Consider the following 8,426-nt stretch of genomic DNA (forward strand, 5'->3'; position numbering starts at 1 on the left):
ACTGTTGGTGGATATATGTAATTCTTGGAACTCAAATATACGGGATTTCTTAATTATAACACAAAAACAGCACCGTGAGAGCCAAAGTTTTACTTTTAAATTTTAATTACTGTGCCTGCGAGATTCATGAAAAACAAAATGCCACTAACCTATAAGCTACTTCCACAAGGACAGGTATTTCCTGAAATGCTGAAGGTTATTGTTTATGAAAGACAAGCCACGAGTTTTCACTTCCTTATTCCAGGTGGAGTTATCGTAGTGTCCATCTTCTCAGAGACAACGTGGTTGTACTAAAAGAAACATTGCAAAGGGCAACCTGCAATAAAATAAACGACTGGTTCCCCGCTCTCATTTCAGACTCCTCCTAGGAATTTTAGCCATTGCAGGGCCTTCACTTTTTCTGTCTCTATTAGCGCTTACATCACTGATAACTAAATGATAATGTCTGCCTGGGTTCCAACAAGCTGATGCTTATTAGATCCCAGTTTAAACAGTTGCCCACCACAGAGTCAAGGATCTGACTCAGAATACAATTCAAGGGAGGAATATGAGGAATATGAGGAATATGAGAGACAAAGTTGTTTTAAGTTTTAATTACTGTACCTAAGAGAACTATGAGATCTGATAGACTAGGGTCAGATGGAAGGGGAGGAGGACGTACCCTATTATTGGACTGGGAGAGGGTCATAGGAGAAGAAGAGGGAAGAAGGGTAGAATTGAGAGGGAGTGGGAGAGGGTCTACAGCTGGGATACAAAGTGAATAAAAAGTAATTAATAAAAATAAAATAATTTAAAAATGCCACTTGCCTATAAGCCACTTACCCAAAGACAGATATTTCCTAAAATACTGGGGGCTATTGTTTATGGGACATAACAAGCCATATGTTTTTACTCCCCTAAACAAGCTTGTTTGACCCAAATGCACTGGATGTGTTAGTTTGGATGTAGGCAGGAAGGGTATATGAACAGGAAATATGTCAGGATGTACGCTTATGCCTGATCGGACATGGGAATGAGGTACCCAGGCAGAAAATACATCAGAACATATCCTTGACCATGATCGGACCTGATTGGAAATATGATGGCTTTATGGTTTGGTCTTTTTAAGTCTTTGTAAAGTGTGACTTGTTATTTTCTAGGAAGCCAGAAATGGACCTGGTCAGAGTCCATCTTCCTGGTCATTATTCAGTTAAAGCCTGCTTCTAATTTGGTTCAAAAATTGTAGAACTGGTTTTTCTCTTGAGATTTTCAGGTTTAACAGAACGTTTCTTGCAATGAATATACTCTACATATACTTCGCAAATAGAAACAAAAATCTGTCAGTATTAATCTTTTTTTTATTTTTTATTTTTATTGTTTTTATCTTTTTTTTTTTATTTTTCATCAATTACACTTTATTCATTCTGCATCCCCCCATAAGCCCCTCCCTCCTCCCCTCCCAATCCCACCCTCCCTCCTCCCTCTGCTTGCATGCCACTCCCCAAGTCCACTAATAGGGGAGGTTCTCCTCTCCTTTCTGATCTTAGTCTGTCAGTTCACATCAAAAGTGGCTGCATTGTCCTCTGCTATGGCCTGGTAAGGCTGCTCCCCCCCAGAGGGAGGTGATCAAAGAGCAGGCCAATCAGATTATGTCAGAGGCAGTCCCTCTTCACATTACTATGTAACCCAATTGGACTCTGAATTGCCCTGGGCTACATCTGTGCAGGGGTTCTGGGTTATCTCCATGAATAGTCCTTGGTTGGAGTATGAGTCTCTGGGAAGTTCCCTGTGTTCAAATTTTCTTGTTCTGTTGCTCTCCTTGTGGAGACCCTGTCCTCTCCAGCTCTTACTATTTCCCAGTTCTTACCTAAAATTCCATTCACTCTGCCCAACAGTTGCCCATCAGGCTCAGCATCTGCTTTGATAGTCTGAAGGGCAGAGGCTTTCAGAGGCCCTCTGTGGTAGGTTCCTAGGTTGTTTCCTGTTTTCTTCTTCTTCTGATGTCCATCCTCTTTGCCTTTCCGGATGGGGATTGGACATTTTAATTAGGGTCCTCTCTCTTGCTTAGTTTCTTTAGATGCACAGGTTTTAGTGGGTTTGTCCTATGTTGTATGTCTATATGAGTGAGTATATACCATGTGTGTCTTTTTGCTTCTGGGACAACTCACTCAGGATGATCCTTTCTAGATCCCACCATTTACCTGCAAATTTCATGATTTCCTTATTTTTCATTGCTGAGTAATATTCCATTGTGTAGATGTACCACAATTTCTGTATCCATTCTTCAGTTGAGGGGCATCTGGGTTGTTTCCAGCTTCTGGCTATTACAAATAAAGCTGCTACAAACATGGTTGAGCAAATGTCCTTTTTGTGTACTTGAGCCTCTTTTGGATATACACAAAGGACTGGTATGGCTGGATATTGGGGAAGCGCTATTCCTAGTTGTCTGAGAAAGCGCCAGATTGATTTCCAGAGTGGTTGTACAAGTTTACATTCCCACCAGCAGTGGAGAAGGGTTCCCCTTTCTCCACAACCTCTCCAGCATGTGTTGTCACTTGAGTTTTTGATCTTGGCCATTCTCATGGGTGTAAGGTGAAATCTCAGGGTTGTTTTGATTTGCGTTTCCCTAATGGCTAGTGAGGTTGAGCATTTCTTTAAGTGCTTCTCTGCCATTTGGTATTCCTCTACAGAGAATTCTCTGTTTAGCTCTGTTCCCCATTTTTTAAGTGGATTACTTGGTTTGCTGCTTTTTAGCTTCTTTAGTTCTTTATATATACTGGATATGAGTCCTCTGTCAGATAAAGGGTTGTTACTTATATTGATAAGAACTTTTCTTATCCAAAGAGCCATAAATATCAAAAATGTCCATCAAAATGTGAGCAGAAGAGCAAATTGTGATATAAAATTCTAAACTTTCAATTTCTTTATTGTTATCTTAATTATTAATCATTGTTATTGTGTTCATGAGTGATGGGCACCTGCTTATATTGGGATCCACGAAGGATTCTCTCTTCCCCAATACCCCTCACTTCCCAATAGCTCCTCAGATAAGTGTGGAATGTCATGATCCCCTGCAAAATCTATGATGGAACTTTGGCTATTTTCATCTTGTGCAAGGCTTCTCCATGTGATCAGAGCTGCTGTAGGTGATGATTTGTAAAGACATAGACTACCCCTGAATGTTACAGTCTCTCCACCTGCCTCTTTCATGATGGTATCTGAGTCTTGGAGGTGAGAGCATGTCATAACTGCTCTACTTAGAGTGTTTCAGTTCACAGTCTCTTACTCTATGCAGCACATTGACCAGATGTGGGCTCCTGTGTTAATTGCCATCTACTGTTAAAAAGAAACTTCTCTGATGAGAGTTGAGAGATGCACTGACCTACCAGTATGAAGACAAAACATTAGAGGACATTTTATTACTATGTCCACTTAGCAGAATACTAGTACTGTTTACCTCTAAGATCGTTGATCAAGACAGCCATGCTTTTATTTGAATCAATTAACATTACTAGGCCTGAATTCTGTCTTGTAAGATGGGCTTTAAATACATCCAGAAAGTTATTATTTACTTCCATAAAGTTTTTGTAACTATTATACCATTGGGTATATCTTGCCAGGACAGTCATTATTGGACTTCACAATGATCATACCTGAACAACACTGTTGATTATTTTTTCTGTCAACGACATGTATAATAACTTCAGTACTATGTAAGATAACAAGAAGAGATAATCCTTCTAGAATAGTACAAGCCTGAATTCTTTATGCTCTGAAACCAAACTATGCCCTTTCTTTAGCTATAGCATTTTAAAAATCAATTTCTAGAGGGTAATTAAGGGCAATGGCAATTGGCTGTAATATTTGCATGGGAGTCATGAGACCCTACTGTCAACAGATGAAAAAGAGGTAATCCATAACTGGCACTAGATTTTCAATTTGACATCTGGGAAAAGCTTTGCTTTCTGGTTAGATGCTTTCTTTAATACATGCGAATGTATATACTTTAGGAAGATTTTACAGTAGTAGGTTCCCATAAGATATTTTCAAAGGTTTTAGTATTAGCCTTCTTGACATTCCTTCCTCTATTCTGCCTTTCCATCCTTCACCCCAAATTAAAAGTTCCTGTTCCATTACTTTTTTGTCCCTCCTTTATATGCCTTAATTTCACCTCTTTTCCCTTGAAATCCACCAATGGTCCTTTACTAGTTTCCTGTCTTTACTGGTACTTGAATTTAAACACACATATCTAGAGATTAAAATCTTCCATCTACATATGAGAGAGAAATGTATAATTTGTTTATCTGGATCTCTGTTACCAGGATCAGAATGATTATTTCCAGTTTGAAATATTTACCTGCAAAATTCATTATTTCATTTTTAAACAACTGAATGCTATTCCTTTGTATAAATGTTCCATATTTTTATTATCTTTCATAAGTTCGGCTGTTTCCATTTCCTGGTTTTTATGAATAGAGCAGCAATGAACATGTATAAGCAAGTACCTTTGTAGTAGTTTTAACTTGCATTTCCCTGATGACTAAGGATGTTGTGTATCTGAACAAATATTTCTCAGCTATTTTCCAATTGTGAGTTTTTAAGTACATTTTTAATGCAGTCATTTAAGTGTTAAGACAAAATATGCATCATTATTTAATCCATCCAGTAAAATATCTGTAAGTTCATCTGCTTCTAAAGGCTTGTAAATGTACACAGGCAATAGAAGATGAATATTTAAAAAGGATAAATAATATTACCTCACAATTAAGTGATTGTCATTAGAAATGGACATATGAGTCTCAGCATCTCTTTGACGTCACTGCTGGGTAGTGTCTCTCAGAGGGCATCTCTGTCAGGTTCTTATCTGCAAGTTTAGCAGAGAATCCTTCATAGTTTCATGAGTTAGCATTCTCAAAACAGGGTGGGTCTTTGTTTGGGCCAGGCATTTTCTGGATTTTACATTTAGCTTAAAAATTAGTATACATGCTAATTTTTATTCTAATGATACTATTTCATTATTAGTTATCCACTTAAAACATAGTAATAAAATAATCAAGGACAGAGAGACAATTCTGTTCTATGTAGACTTATCTCTGTGGACATTTTGCCATATGTTTTCATTTTTATTCTCATAGCACATTTTATGAAGCAATAATATACAATGCAAGATTATGAAAAACTGTATTTTAGTCATGATTGTTGAAACCTTAAGAACATACTAACAATTTTATTTTTATTTTTTCTATGCTGTAACATATTGAAATAGAATCCAAGATAAGGTTATTAATAAAATTATAGACCTTTATTATCTTTTACTAAAATTTAATGAAAACATTAAGACCAAAAATAGTTTTTTCAAATTCAATCTCCTTTAAGTTAAACGTTCTCTTGTTATGTTCATTGCAGTATTAGTTTGCCCTCTTAAAGCTTAATTTTAATATGAACAGTTTTTAGCAGATCCTCCAGATACAGCACCTTGTTAAAATTTCATGTTGGCCGGAGTATAAGAAGGGCAGAAAATGCTTTTGAATTTATGCCATGGTCTTTTTGGTAATTTATTTGGAAATTCCTCATTAAGTGAGGATCTAATGCTTATTAATTTATATGCTTAAGCAAGAGACTCCACTGACTCATTTATTAAATATCAAAGACCGTATGTTTTCAACCTTTTCCTTACTTGCTGATTAATTGCCTCAGCCAATAAAGATGGAAGCAAGAAGATATATTCCCTAACCATAGTAAGTATTTGATCTTACTTTTATCTTAATGAAAGGTGACACTTTTCTATATACTTGTTGAAAAGTTCAAATGATATCATTGAAAGTGAGTTTTCTTGTGCGGCTATAGATTTTACAATACTTAAGGAATGTGATATAGTCTCTTAGATATAAAGGGAATGAATGTTTTACAAATTTAATGGAGGATACAGAACAGCCATGGGACCTGGGAGAACTTACCTCTCTAGACTTAAAATACCCTTTATGGTGGCAGGTAATACACTGGAACATGTTGCTCAAAGAATATTAATAGAGATTATAAATGTTCGAGGACAATAGTGGAAAGCAGAGAGGAAGAGATTTTGGTAGAATAAAGATATAAAATAGTTAGTAAAACAGAGTTTTTAAAACCTCATGTTTAAGAAAACACTCAAAGTTGATAGTGATATAAAGTTAATAAACTTTAATTTTAAAAACATTTTATTCATAGATGGTTGGATAATATTATACATAAAATTTTAATTTACTTTTACTAGTTAAATTTCCATGACTATAAGAAAGAGAAAGACATCACCTCAAACTGAGGAGGGATAAAATGAAAGTATACCCCAACATACCTCAGAGATCATAGAATTCACTAGAATAATGAAGCACAGTGGAGTGGAAAACCTTACAGACAACTGTTGCTGTAAATTAGAAATGTTAAGCTTTTGGATAGCTATTTGTGTTCAATTGGTTTCTTAGGAATATAAAAGTCGGGGGGAGCCAAGATGGCGGCGCCGGGAGAGCACTATGTATGAGTAGCAGGACAGCACTCTCCGTGCAGTGACCACGAGACTGAACTCTGGGCCCTAAAACTACAGTGATCAATCTGTTTCCCAGGTGAGGGGAGGATCCCACGGCATGGGAATCTGTCGGGTCCACTCTTGGCTGCCCAGCCAGAACCCAGAAGAAATCCCGGGTAACGTGGGCTTTGAGTCTCTGGGCTGGAGCCACAAGCCTGCGTGTCCCCATCACTTTCCCAGGCTGATCGGAGGCATGCTTTGTACCAACTGCTCCTTACACACAGAACTGTGTGCCCCAAGACATAAGAATCTTAGAGTCACTGCTGGAGAAACCCTCACAAGGAACAAAGAAGGAAACAAAGGGGACGGACGTAGACAACCCAGTATATCCCCATAAAAGGTCCCACAGACTGGCCCAACCCAGGGAACTGCTGTGCCCCAGATAGACTGCTGTTACCAGGACAGCAGTACTCACCCACCACAGATTACCTCTTGGGTTCTGGGGCACAGAGACCCGACCTCAGACCTACCAAAGACCGGGAACCCTGAGATCAACCCCCAGATACTGCTCCAAGGGGCAACCAGTTATCCCTAACAAAAACAACCCAACCACAGGACACACAAGTTACAGCAGGTGATCACTAAATTTACAACAAGAAACCCAGAAGGAGGGCAGCTGTCTCCAGGACTTCTCCCAGTGAGAGGAGAGCCCTCTTGACTAATCAGAACCACAGTTACCACCCAGTTCTCTATGCCTGAGGTGAGCTGTAGCAACTCCTGAAAAACACCTGCCATCCAGTGACTATACCCAAAAAGCTGAGAAGGCTTCCTTCAGGAAAAACCATCTTCCTGCCAAAGGGATTCTCTCCACTACAAGAGTCCAGGAACAACTAGAAACTAACTTCAAACAACTAAGATAGCCCAATGGGTAGAGGACAGTATAAAAGTTCAACCAACAAAAGGCAGAGCAATATGGCATCTCCAGAACCCAGTTATCCAGGGGCAAATAGCCCTAGACACCCCAGCATAATTGAAATTCAAGGAGATGACCTAAGATCTATGCTCATGAAGAAGATAACAGAGGAAACAAATAAAATACTAAAAGAAATAGAGGAAGCTGCAGCGAAACAGTCTGTGGCCTTTAGAGAGGAAATGCTTAAATCACTGAATGAAATAAAAGAAACAGTGGATTGTTCAAACAAACAGCTGAAGGAATTGACGGAAAAACATGAAAATACAGTAAGACAGGGGAAGGAAACCAACAAAATAGCTCAAGACCTGAAGATAGAATTGGAAAAATTAAAAAAAAAATACAAATGGAAGAAATTGTGGAGAGAAAGAACTTAGGAAAGAAAGCAGGAACTACAGAGGTTAGCATAACCAATAGGCTACAAGAAATGGAAGAAAGAATCTCAGGTGTGGAAGATACAATGGAAGAAATAGATGTATCTGTCAAAGAAAATGTTAAATCTAAAAAATTCCTGACACAGACCGTCCAAGAAATTCAAGAAGACATAAAAAGACAAAACCTACGAATAATAGGAATAGGGGAAAAAGAAGATTCCCTGCACCAAGGCCCAGAAAATATTTTCAACAAAATCATTGAAGAAAATTTCCCCAACTTAAAGGAGAGACCAATAAGAATACAAGAGGCCTATAGAACACCCAATAAATTAGATCAGAAAAGAAAATCCTCCTGCCACATAATAATCAAAACTGTAAGTACACAGAACAAAGAAAAAATACTAAAAGCTGCAAGAGAAAAAGGCCAAGTAACATATAATAGCAAACCCATTAGAATCACACCTGACTTTTCAACAGAGACTATGAAAGCCAGAAGGGCCTGGACAGATATCATGCAGACCCTAAGAGAACACAGATGTCAGCCCAGCCTACTATACCCAGCAAAACTCTCAGTCCTCATAGACGGAGAAAACAAGATATT

Source organism: Meriones unguiculatus, chromosome 2 (genome assembly GCF_030254825.1).
Source record: "Meriones unguiculatus strain TT.TT164.6M chromosome 2, Bangor_MerUng_6.1, whole genome shotgun sequence".
Taxonomy (NCBI): Eukaryota; Metazoa; Chordata; class Mammalia; order Rodentia; family Muridae; genus Meriones; species Meriones unguiculatus.